This window comes from Thermobia domestica, chromosome 7 (genome assembly GCF_964235325.1).
Source record: "Thermobia domestica chromosome 7, izTheDome1.hap1.1, whole genome shotgun sequence".
NCBI lineage: Eukaryota > Metazoa > Arthropoda > Insecta > Zygentoma > Lepismatidae > Thermobia > Thermobia domestica.
This window is the reverse complement of record NC_137460.1, coordinates 156,911,230-156,930,485: the sequence shown is the minus strand read 5'-3', so window position 1 is coordinate 156,930,485 and position 19,256 is coordinate 156,911,230. Positions and strand designations below refer to the sequence as shown.

Below are 19,256 nucleotides of genomic sequence, written 5' to 3'. Positions count from 1 at the left end.
TTATAAGAAATGCTGGATCACTACCATCCCTTCCCCCCCTAGGAAGAAAGCCAGGAAACTAAGTATTTTTTAAAATATATTATGTTTATGGTTCTATCCCCCTCGAAAGAACTCTATATGCCCGTCATGCATACAATAGGAATGGGCACCAGCGAGTTCGAGCGAGTTTTCTTTAAAACTCGACTCGACTCGAAGCAGACATCTTTGAGTTCGACTTGAGATCTCGGCTCGAAAAATTTCCCCCAACTCGACTCGAATTCGGATCGAGTTTCCAGTCGAGTCGAGCCAATTCGAGCTAAATCCTTTGTGTAGTTCCAAGTACTACTATCTTCAAGTATCCTACATAGACAATATAATAATCAATGATACTACTACTACTACTATAATTAATTATCATTATAACACCGTGTACCTGTATAAACATGGAATATAGGCGGTTTGTATCGGAATACTAAAAATTAGTTGACTGTCGATCTCGGTCGTCAAGAAATCTTCAGGAGGCAAGGACATCGGTCACGAGGTTCTTGGTTTGAGTTCAGGAGGAGCAAGTATTCGGGCTCGAGCCAAAAATTGTTAGAAGTTATGGGACTCCAGCCAAACATGTTCAAAACTGCTCGACCCGGGTTTAGGGTTGTCAACAGCTCAAGCGGCTCGCTCACAGCTTATTCACTTATCGAGCCGAACCGAGAAGTGAGCCGAGCCAACAGCTCATCCAACCGAGCCAGCTCCAGCCGATGGCTCACACGAGCCGAGCCGAATTGAGCTGATTGCTTACCCCAACCGAGCCAGTTCGAGCCATCGGCTCAGTTGAGCTGACTCGAACCCAGCCTATGGACTCGTTTCAACGGAGCTGGTTCGAGCCATTGGCTCCAATCGACCCGAGCCGATGACTCGTCTTTACCGAGCCGGTTCAAGCCATTGGCTCAATTGAGCCCAGTCGATGGGTAATCCCAACCAAGCCAGCTCAAACTGTACGCTCAGTTGAACCAAGCCGAGTCGGTTGACATCACTATTCCGGTTGGGCTTCTACTTTGGCTAAAAAATTGGACCGTGCAGTTCTCAGCCTTGATGGTAAGAACTACAAAAAATGATAAGAAATCTTTAGTTTTACGTCTCACGCTTATGCCGGATAGGCTAAAGGAGACGGTGATGATAGGAAATGAATGAAATGAAGAAAGTGGTAGGAACGGGAGAACCCCGAGAAAATCCACGAGCACGGTGTTTGTCCACCACAAAGTACAAACTGCGCGAGCTGGGATCGAACCAGGGACCTCAAGCATCGGAGGTGAACGCTCTACCACTGACCCACCGCGCCAACTGGTAAGAACTACAGTATATTGGTGCTCACGGCGTCATTAACTTGTTCCGCCACCAATGAATTTCAAGGTACTTTGTTTTGCATCTTTTGTGCGTGTTTTGTGTCGCTTTATGCGCCTATTCCCACATTTTGTGCATCACCGGAAGTGGGTCAAAATGGGCCTACAAATATGGCGGAACAAGTTATTGCTCTTCTGCCACCAATGAATTTCGAGATTGTTTCCTTCACATCGTTTTGTGCGTCTACTTCCGTTTTGTACGTCGTGGGAAGTGGGTTAAAATGAGTCCCCAAGGTGGGACGAAAACGATCAAGAGTTCCGCCACTATTAAATCTCAAGGTCGTTAATTTCACATCGCGTTCCCTTTTGTACGTCTATTTCGACGTTTTGTGCGTCATTGGAAGATGGTCAAAATGGGCCTCTAAGGTGGGACGAAAATGACCCACTGCTCCGCCACTACCGAATTTCGAGGTTCTTCCTTTCACATCAACTAGTGAATGTTTCGTGCCGTTTCGTGCCCTTATTTCCACGTTTAGTGCGTCACCGGAAGTGGGTCAAAATGGGCTTCCAAGATGGGACGAAAATGACCAAGAGTTCCGCTACTATCGAATTTCGAGGTCGTTAATTTCACATTGCATACCCTTTTGTGCGCGTATTTCGACGTTTTGTGCGTCACTGGAAGACGGTCAAAATGGGCCTCGAAGGTGGGACGAAAATGACCCACTGCTCCGCCACTATACCTAACGAATTTCGTGGTCCTTCCTTTCGCGTCGAGTAGTGAATGTTTCGTGCCGTTTCGTGCTCTTATTTTCACGTTTTGCGCGTCACCAGAAGTGTGTGAAAATGGACGTCCAAAGTGTGACCAAAATGACCCATTGTTCCGACACTATCGAATTTCTAGGTCGTTTCTTTCGCATCGTTTAGTGCCTATTTTTTAAAAAGTTTTCTGTGCCTACTTCCTCGTCTTGTGCGTCACCGGAAGTGAGTTAAACGGGCCTTTAAAGTGGGAGTTAAATGGCTCACTATTCCGCCACTATCGAATTTCGGGGTTGGTTCTTTCGCATCGTTTAGTGTGTATTTTGTACCGTTCTGTTCGCCTACTTCCACGTTTTGAGCATCACCAGAAATGCGTCAAAATGGTCCATCAATGTGTGAGAAAATAGAGCCATTGTTCAGCCACTTTCGAATTTGGGGGGTCGTTTCTTTCGCATCCTATAGTACCTGCTTTGTACCGTTTTGTGCTCCTATTTCCACTTTAGTGCTTCTATTTTCACTTTAGTGCGACAACAAAAATGGGTCAAAATGGCCTACAAGTATAGCGGAATAACTTAATGCTGTTCCGTCACCATCAAATGAGGTCGTTTCCTTCACACTTTTTATACATGATTTGTGTCGCTTTGTACATCAGTGGAAGAGGGTCAAAATGGGCCTTGAAAGTGGAATGAATATGTCTTTCTCTGCCATATTTGTAGGTCACCTTTGACCCACTTTCGTTGACCTACAAAACGTGAAAGTATGCGCAGAAATGGTATAAATATGCACTAAACAATGCGAAAAAAGCGACCTTGAAATTCGATACTGGTGGGAGAGTGGATAATTTTTCTTCCCACTTTGAATGCCCATTTTGACCCACTACCATTGATTCACAAAACGTGGAAATAGGCTTACAAAACGGTAGAAAACACGCACAAGACGATGTGAAGGAAACGACCTCGAAATCGTTCCTGACGGAACAGCATTAACTTGTTCCGCCATATTTGTAGGAAAGCATTGACCCATTTCCGGTGATTTGGGGTCCCGGGTTCGATCCCAGCCCCCGCCAAGTGAACTTTGTGGTGGACAAACACCGTGTGCGTGGGTTTTCTCGGGGTTCTCCCGTTTCCTCCCACTTTCTTCATTCCACCATTTCATTCATTTCTCATAATCACCGTCTCCTTTAGCCTAACCGGCATAACCGTGGGACGTAAAACTCAAAGATTTCATTTCATTTCCATTTCCGGTGACGCAGAAAACGAGGAAATAGGCGCACAAAACGACACAAAAATGGAAATTTAGCTTAATTACATGGAAATTTTAAGTTTGTAAGCTTAATTATATGGAAAATTTTATACATTTTTCCTTCACGTTGGTCTACTTTACGTTGATTTGGGACTTTTAAATTGTATTCATTTTTCCACTGAAAAATATGTATAATTCAACAAGTTGATTTGATTTGCTTTTGGGGTTTAACGTCCGGTCAGCAGCAAGGCTATATGAGACATGGACCTACTGATTAACGTGGAATCCGAACCACATGAGCTCCCGCCGGGAATCGAACCCGGGTTTCCCACGCCAAAGCCGCGTACGCTAACCGCTTAGCCACGGAGGAGCTCTATGATTCAACAAGGAAATATTTATTAGTTATAATTATAATAATTATCTATATAATTGAATTCATTGTAATTTGGTCCATAACAAACATTTTACCATTTCGTACTAGTTGTTATGCCCGTTCTTCGCACGGATCAGATAAAATATCAATGTAAACAAACTGAACAACGGGAGAACAATTAAGAAACATTTCTAACATTGGATATATTTTGTGTTAATATATATCCAACAACGTACATGTGTTTTCATTGGGAAGGCCGATGGGGCTGAATTTGAACGTAAGCACTATCGGGGGTGTCACTATACGTCTGAGCAACCCCGATAAATATGGATTCGACACAAATTCTACTACTTTTACATGTCCCGGTGAACGCCCCCTCAGACCCCCTTGGTTCGTATTGTGAAACAATCTCCTCTTACCCCCACCAACCTCCAACTAATACCACGAAAACTATGAATGTGACACTAACATCTGCCATTTTCTACTACTTTTTACATATGCCGGTAAAAATCCCTATAATCCTCTGGTTCCAATTTTGAAAAAAACAATGCCTCTGGTCCGCAGCCGATGGGGGCTGTATTTGGAAGTCAACGCCTGTGGAAGTATCACCATTCATCTCAGCGACAGCGAAAACTATGGATTTGACACTAATATCGGTCACTTTCCATTAGTTTTACATGTCTCGCAATTCCCCACCCCCGTCGACTCCCGGCCCGCATACAATGGTGGCTAAATTTGAAAATCATCGCTAATGAAAGTATCACCATTGACCTCAGCCACCGCGAAAACTACGGATTTGACATCGGTCATTGTGGATTATTTTTACGTCTCGTGATCCCCTTCATAATGCCTCCGTTTCTTATCTGATGGGGGCTAAATGTGAAAGTAAACGCGGTCTTGAGTTTCACCAATGAGCTCAGCTACCCCGAAAACTATGAATTTGACATTAATATCGGTCATTTTCGATTATTTTTTTACATGTCTCGGAATTCCCCCCTCTGGTGACCCAAGGCTCGCATACAACGGTGGATGAATTTGAAAGTCATCGCTAATGGTAGTGTCACCATTGATTGTCACCGAAAACTATGGATTTGACACTAATATCGGTCATTTTGGATTACTTGTACGTTTCGGTATCCCCCCCCATTGACCCCCGGCCCGTAGCAGAATACGGTGAATTTGGAAGTTAATGCGATCGGAGTTTCACCATTGATCTCAGCGACCGCGAAAACTATGAAATCGACACTGATATCGGTCATTTTCTACTACTTTTACATGTCCCGGTAAACGCCCCCCTGAGACCCCCTGGTTCGAATTTTTTCGAAAAAGCTTTGCCTTGGTGTGGGACCTGGACCAAGGTATCTTTGACCAAAATTTGGTAACTCTCGGTCGACTTGTCTGGTCCCCAGGCCGGTCCCGGTAAACGTCTCCTGGAGACCCCATAGTAAGGAATTAAAAAAAAAAACTCTTCGTCTTGGTCTGGGGCCTAGACCAAGCTACCCGTGACCAAATTTTGAAAAGTTCCGGTCCACTCGTCTCGTCCACAGGCCGCACAAAGATAGACACACAGACACACGAACAAATTATTTTATTTATATTAGAAAGGTCAGATCCGCCGTTATTGTATTAGTGCGATGCTTGAGCGATTGATCGTAGAAATTCAAACTCCGATGAGTGATAATTTTATAGGCTTGTTTTATTACAAGTTTAAACTCTTTAGTCAGTAGAGAAGAGGACGTGAATCATGGGTCAGAGTTGATGACAATGGGTTTTGGCGGGTCTGTGGGTCACAGTGGGTAAGAGTGATTTATGGTAGGTGGTGGGTCAGAGTGGGTCACGGTGGGTCGTGGGTCACGACGGGTGGTGAGTCAATTGGTCGTGGCTAAAGTTTTCATTGCCCCACGCCCTCTCTGAACTACAGTGCTGAAAATTAATCAGTGAAAATCAATTGCAATTGATCAATCAATTGAAAGTAATTGCTGTGGAAATCAATTGCAATTGAATCAATTGGCAATTAATTTCAATTGCAATTGAATTACAGAATTCAATTGCAATTACTTTCCACTGCAATTACTTTCAATCAATTGATCAATTGCAATTGATTCTCCTTTTTTAATGGCCAACTGCAATTAACAATTAACCATTACTTATTTCAATTGTTAATTACAATTAACAATTAAATTTACAGATTAATTGTTAATTGTTAATTCAATTGAAATTTGCCCAACACTGGTTGAAATCCGGTTAAATAAAGACGAAGAAATTTACATATATAAAAAGGATCCGGGTTTGGTTCAATGAGTTCAGAAAAACATATACGGAAATGTTATATTCTTTCTATCCTAATTACATTGGCGACTTTTTTTCGGGGCAAAAATAAGCCTGCATGGCATACTGGAAAATATTGCTGGAGACCTTTAAGCTGGAAAACAATGTTGGATCCAGCAACAATTTATGCTGGTTTTGCTGTAAATTATGCTATTAATTTGACGAAAATTACTGGTCCAGCAATCAAATTCCAGCACAACTTTTCTTTTAATTTGGAGCGGAGGGGACACAAGTTCGGATACCATGTTGAACTCTAGGTTCCGTCTCCTTAGGATGTTATGAACATTCATCCCATGGAAAGCAATGGCAAACCACCATGGACTCACCTTGCCAAGGGACTTTTAGGTCAAATACCTGCCTTCGGACAGAATATTACATCATTCATTAACAGCCATAGCAAACACATTAGCCATAGCCATTAACACATTGCACAATTTTGACCCAGAATATATGCGAGACCATGCGAGAAAGTCTCACGCGAGACGCAAGATGAGAGACAAAATTTTATGCGAGGCGTGACTTCACATTTGCGAGACGAGACGAGACGCGAGACGAGACCAGCATTTGAGGCTGCGAGACGAGACGAGACTTTTCCATTTCTCGTCTCGTCTCGTCTCGCGTGCATCCCTAATTTCTTGTTAATAATTTGAACAGATTAAAATTTGAGAATTTCGAAATTATCCAAACGTAGAAGAAATATACGAAAATGGACAATCACGGGCATCCTTCACTCTAAATATTAGATTTGGCACTAGAGCTTCCGATAGCTTGCATTTCCATTACTAAAAAGACAGGTTAAAAAATGCGAAATATAAATATAATGCCTCTTGGCAGCAATAAGCATTCCTGTGGTTAATCAGCCCCCTATTTGCCAGATCTCAGTCTCTGTGACTTCTCTTTTATACGATTCCTTCCTGTTTGGCCTATTCCTGTTTCTCCTACTAGCCTCACAACAATATTTACCAACATTTCAACATTATCAAAATTGTAGGCGAAACAGGAATTCCTGTTCTGCCTATTCCTGTTTCAACCTACTATTAAGACAAAGGGAAATTTTTGAGCTGGGGATTTTAGTTTAAATGAATTCAGGATATTGGTTTAATGCAAGTCACCAAAAGGAATTTTAAAAATTAGCATGAAATAAAACTAACCGTTCAGGATTAAAGGAAATGAAAAATAGAGAAGAACTATGTTATTTACAAATACATTTTTTGTACAAATGTACGTTTTTTCTGTCGTACACTCATACCCACTTTTCTAAATGTATACAATAGGATACAGTATTCTCCACTTTTGGCCACTCCCTATCTCCAGTAAAGCATTAGACTTTCATTCTTCTGCTGTCCTTGCTTCAATAACTCCAACAATGTAAATATATTTGGGTGATCATGATACAATTTTTTATTCAGTTTTGAATGATATCCCTCAGCACTATCAGTCGTTCTTGCCCATTTGTCACATTTGTTAATATATAATACAATACAATAAAAATTAATGGGTGAGTAGGGTGACTATGAAATTTTCTTCCACTTGGCTATTCCACGGTTCATTGGTGAAATCTGACAAACCAACTCCGTGCTTATTATACTACGAAAGTCTGTGGCTTGCACTACGATAGGTATAACCCCCCTGAAATAAAATAAAAATAAAATAGATGCCACTGTGTTGTACCTTACACCAAAGAAATGAATGTACCTGTAAATCTTTGGAAGTTGTTGAATTGGATCCTCAATTAACCTGTTCATTTTATCCACTGAACGTCTGGCTTCAATTGGCGTTCCTTGCGGCTCGTGCGAATATATCCCTGACGATTTTATGGGTTCATCTCCACGAAGAGCTACAGTGGCTTTGCGTTGAGTTGAGTTGATTTTGAGTTTAATGTCCCTTTCAGCAGCGAGGCTATATGAGACGTGGACCTACTGATTAACGTGGAATCCGAACCACATGAGCTCCTGGGGGGAATCGAACCCGGGTCTCCCACGCCAAAAGGCGCGTATGCTAACCACTTAGCACTCACCATTACGCCTGTTAATCAGATATAAATAATCTTTGAACCAGTTCAAAGAATATTCAAACAGTATTCAAACAGTTAACGTGCACGCTTAATGTTAACAAAGTTCGACATATCTATGAAGATAAAGACACTTGTTACAAAAATATTCTCACAACTCAGAATACAATTGTATCTATAATTTTAAAAGATGTGCGGCACGAGCCTAGGAAATTTCTGAGCTTCCACAATTCTGAGCTTTTATGCGTACCTTGGTTACATATCTAAATTAATTCTGGTCGGAAAAGGTTAAGAGAACTACCATATGTGGGAGTAAATGTATTGAAATAATTTTTATTTGGTATACGCCACATCTTAAATCATAACAGGATAGAGTAATCATGTTGCATAATACTTTATTACCAACACTACAAAATCACCAACTGATAAAGAAAACTATAAAACTGCTAACAAGATATACGAAAAGAGATAAGCAGTAAAATTACTACAAATGAAAACTTGATAAATAATTCAAAGAATAAATGTGCAGCAGCTTGGTCTACAATTAATAAGGATATTGGAAAAAGCGCTGTTCGAGATTCCATACCAATATCCGTAAACGAGTTCAATTAGTATTTTGTAAATAGTATAACAGAATTAAATGATAAATCAAATAATGAAAACTGTTTCTCCGAAAATCAACATTTTGACTTTAGAAGTTTATTAGCATAGCAAAATATACGTAACATTGAGTCAATTTTTTCATGGACTGCAATTAATACCAGAACAGTTTTATCAATCGTTAGTGAGCAGAAAACTTCAAACAGTGAGAATTTCTGTGGATTTTCTAACAATTGTTTTTTAAAAAAGTATTTAACTGGATGCTTTTTAGAGAGAATCTTCCCTGACTGCCTTAAATTGCCAATCACTATAGCCTTAATAAGAAAAAAATTAAACCTAATAACAATCGTCCTATATCCTTAGTGCCAATTATATCCAAAGCTTTTGAGCAATGTATTAAAAATCAATTATTAAACTATCTATAAATGAATAAACTGATCCACACTTCATAATTTGGATTCAAACCGGGGGTTTCCACGACTAAGGCTGTGGAAAATATAGTAACACAAATATTAGACCATTTTGAAAGTAATTTATATACGTGTGCAACGCTGCTAGATCCGAGTAAAGCTTTCGATTCAATGTCACACGATGTATTGGTGAAAAATTACATTATCATGCTATCAGGGAAATCGAGTTGTCATTAATGAAGTCCTATCTTAGTAATAGACGACAGGCAGTCCGTACTGCAAATAAACGGTCAAGTTTTTTAATGTAACATCAGGGGTGCCTCAGGGGAGTGTCTTAGGACCTTTACTATTTCTTATCTAAGAAAATGATTTACCAAGTTTTCTACCTTGTAAATCTGTTTTATCTGCTGACGATACAACACTTCTAAGTACAGATAAGACCTTAATGGGAGTTAAAACTAACGAAACGTTAGAAATGCAATCAACATAGTTAAAGTATAACAAACTTTATCTCAATGAATTTAATACAGAAACAAAAAATACTGTACCATGAAAATCATTCTTTAAGGAAATGCAGATCATGACAGTTCCTTTTTTGTACGTTTATAGATGCCCTATGCACAGAGAAAATCAGGATGGTATTGGTGTTGGTTGTTATAATCATGTTCACTCCTAGAATACAAGACGTAAAGATGATTTAAATACCCCCACATGTTAGGCTAAATACAACCCAAAGAAGATATAAATATACTGGCATTAAACTGTATAATGTATTACCAATATTACTGTATAGTGGAAGGATGTCTAATGTCGATTTCGAAAACAAATGTGAAGTATTTCTTGTAAATAATGTTATTTATAGTATTAATTAATTTGAAGAAAAATATAAATTATAACAAATGATCTGATTTTTGTATATTATTGACGCTGCCTATTACAACATTCGTTGTTTAATGGCAATAAAAAAAAATATTCTATTCTATGGCACACACGAAGTTCAACACAAGACTAACACACACACGTTATATTCCCAGGGGTTCCTTAAAAGTTTCGATTCAAAGGTAGACATATTCTGAGATTCTGATTTGTTCTCTCTCCAATGAAACGCCAATCAGAGAGCAGTATATGTTCTGACTAGTTAGGGTGATTTTAGGTAAAAGTGAAAGTACGTAACATCTGCTTCCCCCTTTCTTGTTCGTTAGTTGTTTAAATCACAACTATTGATGCATTTTCGTTAATATTAAATTATTTTACAAATTTAACCTTAAAAATAAAAATTCCCAAGAAAATCCCAAGCTCAAAAATATTCCTTCATCTTAACAGTAGGCAAAACATTAATTCCTGTTTCGCCTACAATCTTGATAACGTAGGGATCTTGATAAATATTGCTGGGAGGCTAGTAGGCGGAACAGGAATAGGCGAAACATGAAGACACCCTTTTATACCCCTTGCCTAAAAACAACTTGAAAGTGTGCCATTTTGGTATTTTGGATAATATCCAGAACAATGTAACCGACGAGCTGAAAGGTATTCCCGCAGAAGTTACGAGGACGAAATAACGCCTCCATTGCTGTGCAGCTACCCAAGGGGACTACTTTGAAGAGGATAAACTTTGATTTGTAAAAATAATAATATTCATTGTTAAAAGAAAATGTCTCATTACTTTTTTAATATACCACGTATGATATGTAGTAGTTATTTAAATCAGTGAGTGTATCAATCCTGTTCTATGTAGGCATGAATGTTTGACCGATGTACGATCCTACACTGTGGCCTTGACATACTTCTAATAATTGTATCGAAGAGACTGTAGGCTGTTTATAATTTTTTGATGCGTATTCTAAGGATGGAAGACGGGGCTCCAAGAGGAGGAAGTGTTTTAAAATTTATGCCAAAAATAGAGTATCTCGCGAGATCTTCATGTCAGGAAAATGAAACTCGGTACATAAACTCATTTTTCAAAACAAGTGGACATACTGTTGGAAATCAGATTTGTATGGAATGAGGCTACAAGGATACAGACTTGTAATGTTACGGAATAGTGGAACATGCATTCATATTGAAGTTTCTTGCGAGGTTAGATTCTGTGCAAACAAATCGATTTGGATCGGTATTCGGATTGAGATCGATAAGTAAGTTTGGAATTTCTTACAGGGTCTCCAGAAGTAGTAGGACTAATTTTTTTTTTTAATAAATAATTATTGAACATTTTGGTACATCGGCTTAATACTCGTCAAAATAGGCCTCTTGGGCATTCACACACTTCTGGTAGCGAGCCTTCCAGGTCGCGAAGGCCTTCTGGAAGTCGTCCTCCGGGATGCCGTTCAGCGCTCTCGTTAGGGATGCGCACGAGGCAAGATTTGTGGCTGTTTGTCTCAAAAAGTGCTATGAAAGTGATGTCTCGACTCGGAAACTGTATATTTCTCTATTGGAAGAGCCGTGTCTTGACTCGAATTTTGTCAGGAAAATCCTGTCTCGACTCGTGTCCATCCCTAGTCCTCGTCATCGCCGCTTCGACCGCTTCCACCGAGTCGAAACGATGCCCCTTGAGCTGCCTCTTGATACGGGAGAACAGGAAAAGTCCGACGGTGCCACATCAGGGCTGTAGGGGGGTGAGGCAACGTGGAAACGCCGAATTTGGTCAGGAGATCTCTCACAATCCACGCGCCGTGGCACGGCACGTTGTCATAGTGGAGCTTCCATTTCTCCACCAGGTCTGGTCGCACGCGTGTGATCCGATTTCGCAGCCGTGCGAGCACTTCCATGTAAAATCTTGCATTAACACTCTGTCCAGGAGGTACAGACTCCTTATGGACAATGCCACGACGGTAAAAAAAATGCAATCAACACCGATTTCACTTTCGATTTCGACATTCTGGCCTTCATTTTACGGGGTGATTGTGCGGCTCATGGTATCCTCCTTGTAGGCCTGCGTAAGCACGTCCTTGGTTTCGGTCGCTGATTTTCCCAGTTTGACGCAAAACTTGATGGCGTACCGCTGCTCCAAATTTCGTTCCATCGCAACTGACGACGAGGCGTCACAACAGGAGGTCACTCACACAGTGGTCCACACTCAACTAACGCACGCAGGAGACTGCCGCCAGTCGACACCTGTTCCCAAGGCTCCCCTCCATAACATCCGGCCTTGCAGCCCCCCCCCCTAGATTGCTCCGCGCGCGGGGGAAAAAATCAGTCCTACTACTTCTGGATACGACCCTGTATGTTCTTTCTTGGACTTGTATTTATATTTCAAATTAGGTTGATACACTGTGTATGGATTAGTTTAGAGTACTATTGGTAACAGAAAATCTATTGTGGAATTTGGAAGCAGAGAGTAATAAATATCTTACAAGTAATGTGTGTGATTATGTTTGGTTTAGTGCAGAAGCTGAAGCCTTATTAAGAGCAATGGTACGTATTCATATGAATGTGGAGTTACTCAGCTGTGGATAGTTACTAAGTTAAGAATCGTTCTTAGCACAGATTTGGATTAGACGTAATACCACGCTGACTCACTCTCATATTAAGGAAACAGAAATCTTAACTATTATTTTCTTACACATACATATATGACTTACCATCTGGAAAAAATGCTGTACAGGTAAGACATCTCTTGGGGGATGGGAAGGGGTGACTTGTAAAAACAACTGAAAACAATCTATATTATTATCGAATCCATTGGTTTCGGGGTCACTGAGATGAATAGTAACACTTCCGATGCCGTTTAAGTCCAAATTCATTTTCCCACTGACTGGCATAAAGGGAGAAAAATTGTAAAATAAAATGTCCAAAATAACCGAGATTAGTGTCGATTCCAAGTTTTCGGGGTCGCTAAGCTGATTAGTGACAGTGCTAATGACACTTAATTCCAAATTTAATCAAGAACATGTATGTCAGCTGGCTCGGGAATTAACGGGGCCAACGCCAAAGGTCTCCTCGTCATTATTTATTCTACTCATTTCTTTATTTTGAAATATTGTGTATAAAAATTATTCTTTCCTTGCGAAAGCGGGCACTTCTGTAAAATATTAGGGAATCCAAAGAATGCAAGTAGGTATATACAGGGTTTCTCAAAAGTCCCCTGACATAGGGTAACTGTTATTATAAGAGTTACAACAAAATGTAAGAGGGAAAACTGTCTCCAAATATGAAGTTTTCACTTTAAAGTGAAGTTTTTTTTTTTTTTTTTTTTTTTTTTTTTTACATCGGACTAGCCGTTTGGGCTGTACAGTCTTTATGCGCCCAACGTTAAATGAAAATGCCACGTTGCCATTAATAGAGGGGCTGCGGGAGAAGAGGGAAGGGCGGGAGGTGAATAAATTTTGTAAGAGTATGGTGAATGGGGGCATGTTAGAAATGGGGGCTGGCCATCTACACGTTAGCGTAAAAGACAGTAACTTCATTCACTTATGTTGTAGGTTCAGGTAAATGGTAACGCTGCATTTTCGTTTAACATTGGGCGCATAAAGAGTATACAGCTCAAACGGGTCGTCCGATTTAAAAAATTCTTTCACTTTAGATTGAAAACATCATATTTGGAGACGTTTTCGCCTGTTACATTTTGTTGTAACTCTTATAATAACAAAAGTAACCTGTCAGGGGACTTTTGAGATACCATATTATATATAATTTTTAAGAAAACCTTTCTAAAATGAATATTATTTGCATTAATTTTAAAATGTTTATTTTGAACTTGATTTTAAAGAGAATTACAGGTTGTATCCGCTTTTATTGCTGTATAGTTACAAGACTCATGCAGGTCCTAATACATATCTTAACAGTTGAGTCTTTTACAAATCTTTGTTGTACTATTTCAATATTTATTGCAGTGGGAATATTTACAGTCCAGTAAATATTTACTGTGTTGATAAGGGGAGTTTTAATAGTCTGTGTGCTTAACTCCTACAGACCTATAATTAAAGTGTATTCTTGTGATAATCACACTTGACAACAACAACAGAAATTTAAAAAGGAAAAAAAAAAATCTTTTTTAAAAAAGATGAAAGTAAAACGTGCCGACAGCTGACGTTGCACGGACAACAAGATATTTTGTCACAAAACTCCTTTTAATTATCATGTTGTAGCAATCTTAATTTCCAATCGTGGAGGCTCTTTCCATAACAAAAGGAAAGAAGAGAGGAATAAGTAGGAGTGTGTGAAGTGGCCTCAGATGATTTAGTGGAGGAGGAGAATGAAAAACAGAAGAATAAAAAAGAGAGTTGGTACGATAATAAGCGAAGGAAGGAAGAGAGTGGTCGTAGACCATTCATTTCCAAATTTGGGTATCGCTTGATGTGCTTGAAGATTACGTTAGAGCATGCTGTCAAAAGCTGTTGCGTTATCAACCCTTTTTCCCAGATGATTCTTTAAATACACAATGCTCCCTGAATGGAAAACAGTTTGAGTGAGACACGGTCGGGATTTCTTTTCTCATCTTTCATACGTTCAGACAAGCATCACGAACCGCAGTAAAGAAATAAATGAATGAATTAAGATTGAAAAGAAATCATCAAGAATATTATATATCAGTTTGTGCCTCTTCTTTGTTTTTCTGTCAAGAGACGAAAGTATTCACCAATCTGCTACTAACTATTTTTACGTTTTTCAAAATACTGCAAATTTCAGTATTTCTGCATAATTTTGTGATAAAAGATTTCAAAGAATAATTTCAATGTTTCTGCAGAATTTTCTAATACTTATAAAAATTTCAAAAGAATACTTTCAATGTATGTGAATAACTTTCTAATATTAATAAAATTGTACCAGGACTTGAAGTGCTATTAGATTCCGTGCCGCTGTTGTTTAACACGCATTGACATGTCTTTGACCGCCAACTTCACATGTGTTGGGGTCGGATTTGGTCCCTTCCTACAGGTCCTAAATGGAGCCACTTTCCTACAGAATTACACAACAACATGCAGCATGGAACGTCCTATACTTCCTGAATGAACTCAATTTTCTACTATTTCGTTGGGAAGCATATTCATCGAATCCCTTATCGATTGAACATTCATGATTACACAACGTCTCGCACACCTAAACAACCACAAATAGAGTTGATCAGATTTGCCCTCATATCGCTATATTTCAATAGGATAGTCAAAATCCAATTCACGCTTTCTATTCCTCGTAGTGTCGCAGCCGTCCTGGATAACCACACTCAAACCACGCGCTAGGGATCTCTGGACATGAACACCAATCCTGGGTGGCTCAGCTCCCTTCAAGTTTTCTCAGGACTCCGTATTTGTATTATAATCCTCATTGGTTTCTTAGATTATATCTGACACACCTGCATGCCCCCAAAAGATATACAGACACAGAAATCGGTGCCACTGTCTCTGCATGCACTATTTGAGCGTTGTCATGCTTATTACAAAACGGCAAGTTGCAATACTCTCACATTTACACATTATGCTAACCGCCTGCCTCATTTGGAGCTACTCATGCTTCCCTCCTTCGTATGTATTTTAGATGGGAAACAGTGTATAGCGTGGGACACAATCGACGGTGTGTGTGGACTAAGCGAAAGAAACGAAAGAATGACGCGACGTTGCCGTACGCTAAAGAGGTGTGGCTAAGCAGACACACTACAGCGCGAGCAGGTGACATTCTCTGGCAACACCGCAGCCCTTTGATTTGTTAACGTTTTTAGAGGGAATACTATCGATAAAGTAGATACTTTCAAATATCTAGGATCAATGTTAGCAGACCATATCCACGAAAAAATTAGATGTCGATTGAACGGAGGAAATTTATATTATTATTCAGTTCAGAATCTTTTGTCGTCGCGAATTCCGTCGAGGAATCTGAAGCTCAAAATATATAAAATGTGCTGTATGGTTGCGAAACATGGTCGTTTATCTGAGGAAAGAATACAGACTGAAATTATTTGAGAATAAAATCTTGAGACGAATAGTCGGACTCAAAAAGAGCGAGAATAGGGAATTGCGGAAACTTCATATCGAGAAACTGCATAAGCCTAATTTACAGCGTTTACCAAACATTATTAGGAAAGGCTCAGGTGAGCAGGTCATGTAGCCAGAATGTAGGAGCGCATTCAAAGTTTTAATTGTAAGTCCAATCGGAAAACATTCATTAGGAAGACCTAGACCCAGATCCATATCTCGCAGAAATAGAAATACAAAGTGGAAACTGGATCCAATGTAGGAACTGGAAGTCAATGGTGAGCTTTTGTGAATGTGGCATTGAACCTTGGGGAGCCATAACCATAGGATTAGTTAGTATAAATGGAATTTAGAGTGCCGCCTTTAAACTCAATAAACACTATCCCTTGCATAGTAATCAGTCATCACTTACGAACTAAAGAGTTTAGCTCTGTATTAGGAATATGATTAATTTTTACCAAGCTCCCTCATATTTCATCGGTTAGAATTCTGATCTTGGATGTGATTTTATTAACGTCAGAGCTCATTTAATTCTGTTCATTAAATCTTGTCTTTGAAAGGTCCCATATTCTCAGAATTGTACGTAGGAAATACGTATATTTGAACTTCGAAAAGATTATCTTAATTGGTTGAGGAAGATTTAAACTTATTCAATTTTTTCCATCTATTAATAAGTATATAACGGGTTCTAGATCGATGGGTAGCCATTAAAAAAATAAAATAAAAAATGACTTTTTTTTTTTACTTCAGGGAGAAATGGCAAAGAAGAGAAAAGAATGCAGGCAAGGGGTGACACAAGCCGAAACCCATTAAAGCAAGCGTAGGTTGAAGAGGCTCATAGCTCAATTCTAGGTAGTTATTTTTTTCTGGTAATTTAATGAAAAGCAAACTTTACTTCTATTTTTTATTATATTCGTCTACCGTACTTCAGAAAATAAACAAGCATACTTATAAATGAAAGTCCAGTACCAACTATACTTTTTTTTCTTTTACACAATGAAAGTTTTAAATTACATTGCTATGCGACGAATTCGCTTCTCGACAAAAGATCAGATGATTTTATTATAGTACACAGACTATATTATTTTCCATATCGTGTTCTCAATATGTGTCATTACATCCCATAGCCGTGGTGCCCTCCGAGGTTGGAACTAAGTCTGTGCAATATTTCAATATATCCATTGATTGATCTATTTTTTTCGTTTTCTTATAAAAACTAGTTATGTTCGATGATTCCCTATACAAGAATCAATAGTTCAATTTCTCAGTAGATCAATAATTGGACAACACTTTTGTTAGCTCGCTGGATTCTTTTCACTTTGGAGCGGAGGAAAAAGGTATGGTAATCGTGGAAAAATCTAATTCGAAATTTTAGGGATGCGCACGAGACAAGTCGAGACAGGATTTTTCTGACAAAACTCGAGTCGAGACACAGCTCTTCCAATAGAGAAATATACATTTTTCGAGTTGAGACGTCACTTTTCAAGCACATTTTCGAGACGAGACAGCCAGAAATCTTGTCTCGTGCGCATCCCTACGAAATTTTAAAACATTCGCACGTTTTATTGCCCCTAAATGCCGAAAAACTGATTTGTGTGCTTGTTTATCTGTTCGTTCCAATGTATATACACTTAGGATAGAGGTCTGCACGGGCTCGGCCCGAGCCCACAAGCTCAAGCCCGACCCGGTCATCGGGCCCGACTCGGGCTCTACAAAGCATATATCACTTCGGGTCCGGGCTGGGCCGTAAGTTTTTAAATATACAAAAATATTCCTCGGGCCTTTTCGGGCCTCAGTTTGAAGATATACTGTACAGCGATATTTATTAGACCATTCTTTTTGGAGAACTTTTAAAGCACAACTTCAAAATTTAACCTCTAATTCCTGTAAATAAAAATACAATTTAACATTCATTATTAAGTTTCTGTAATCCGGGCTTATTTTGGGCTCATTTCATTATCACACGAGCTTGAGCCGGGCTCGGGCCTAAATGCTAAAACATATGTCGGACTCGGGTTGGGCCTCACATAAATTCAAGGGCCGGGCGAGGTCCGGGCTAAAAATTCCGGCCCGTGCAGAGGTCTAACTTAGGGCTGTGTGATATTTTAATATACCGAACGATTGATATTTATAAATATCGAAATTCTTTGACGATATATTGATTAAGTTTCGATACTTGTTGATGTCTATTTTCGATATCTAAATCTGGCCATCGCCCAACCCTAGTTAAGACTGTATGCAGCTGCCTACTTTGCATAGGTAGAAGTTCGCCGCTGCCCAGAAAACTGTACAACTGGATGATATGAATATGAAATGGTAAAGGTAAGGTAAGCTAAGGTACTTATAACTTCTTGTAAATTGTGAGTTTACATCTCATACATCTCTCTTTTCTGAAGGACTTTAGATATTGTTATATCGTATGAATCGAGTTGCAAATATATCTTTGAACATCTAGTTATGGAAGTATTCTGACATGGTTTTCTTTTTCGTGTTATTAATATATTAATGGCAGACTCTTTTTTTTAGTATTTTATTTGTGTATTTTCAAATATATTTTTTCAAGTTTGATGGAGTGTGTATGTCCATACTGATTATGTTCTTAATTTTATTTTATTTTCATACTTTCCACTCATATCTTTTTATATACGAGGGTGATTTAGAAAGTACTCCAAGCCCACTACTTGGCCAATAGTACTACAAACATTTTGAAATGTTTATCATTAATGCTCTGGTGTTTAAGTTATAGAATGTCGCTCGTTTCACCTTCCTATCTCTTCTCCTCCCAGAGTAATGGAGTAATCCATGGAATCTAGTGGTGACGTCCGATTGAAACAGCCATTGAATTTCTTTCTGACTGTGGAAGGTTGTGCGCCCAGGAACATTCACCGCCGGTGACGAGCCATGGATATACCATTAAGACCCGGAAACGAACCGTCATTCGATTGATTCGCCACATGTCCTCTCCTCCGCCAAAAAAAATCAAAGTTGTCTCATTAGTTGGCAAAGTGTTGTTGACATTCTGCCTCATCCTGCCTATGGTCCGGATCTTGCGTACTGCGATTTTCGGCTCTTCCTCAAACTTAAAGATCACCTTAAGAGCCAACGACACACTTGTGACGCGGAGATGGAAGCAGCAGTTCGGCAATGGTGTCGACAGCAGCCACCACATTTCTTCCATGAAAAGCTTCGTTTCGTGTTGGCGCAAGTGTGTTGCCCGTAATGGGGACTATGTTGAAAAATGATGCCACCATTTGTATGTGGCATTGCAAGCTTTCCACTGATACCTGTATCGGTGCTATCTATCAAACACAAATA

The 19,256-nt window shown here is 39.4% G+C and overlaps 1 protein-coding gene across 2 annotated transcripts in view; it reads right to left on the bottom strand.

Moving 5' to 3' along the window:
• Pxn (Peroxidasin) overlaps positions 1–19,256 on the bottom strand; it is an 899,909-nt gene that overhangs the window by 399,230 nt on the left and 481,423 nt on the right. The gene's annotated exons all lie outside the window — the stretch shown is intronic.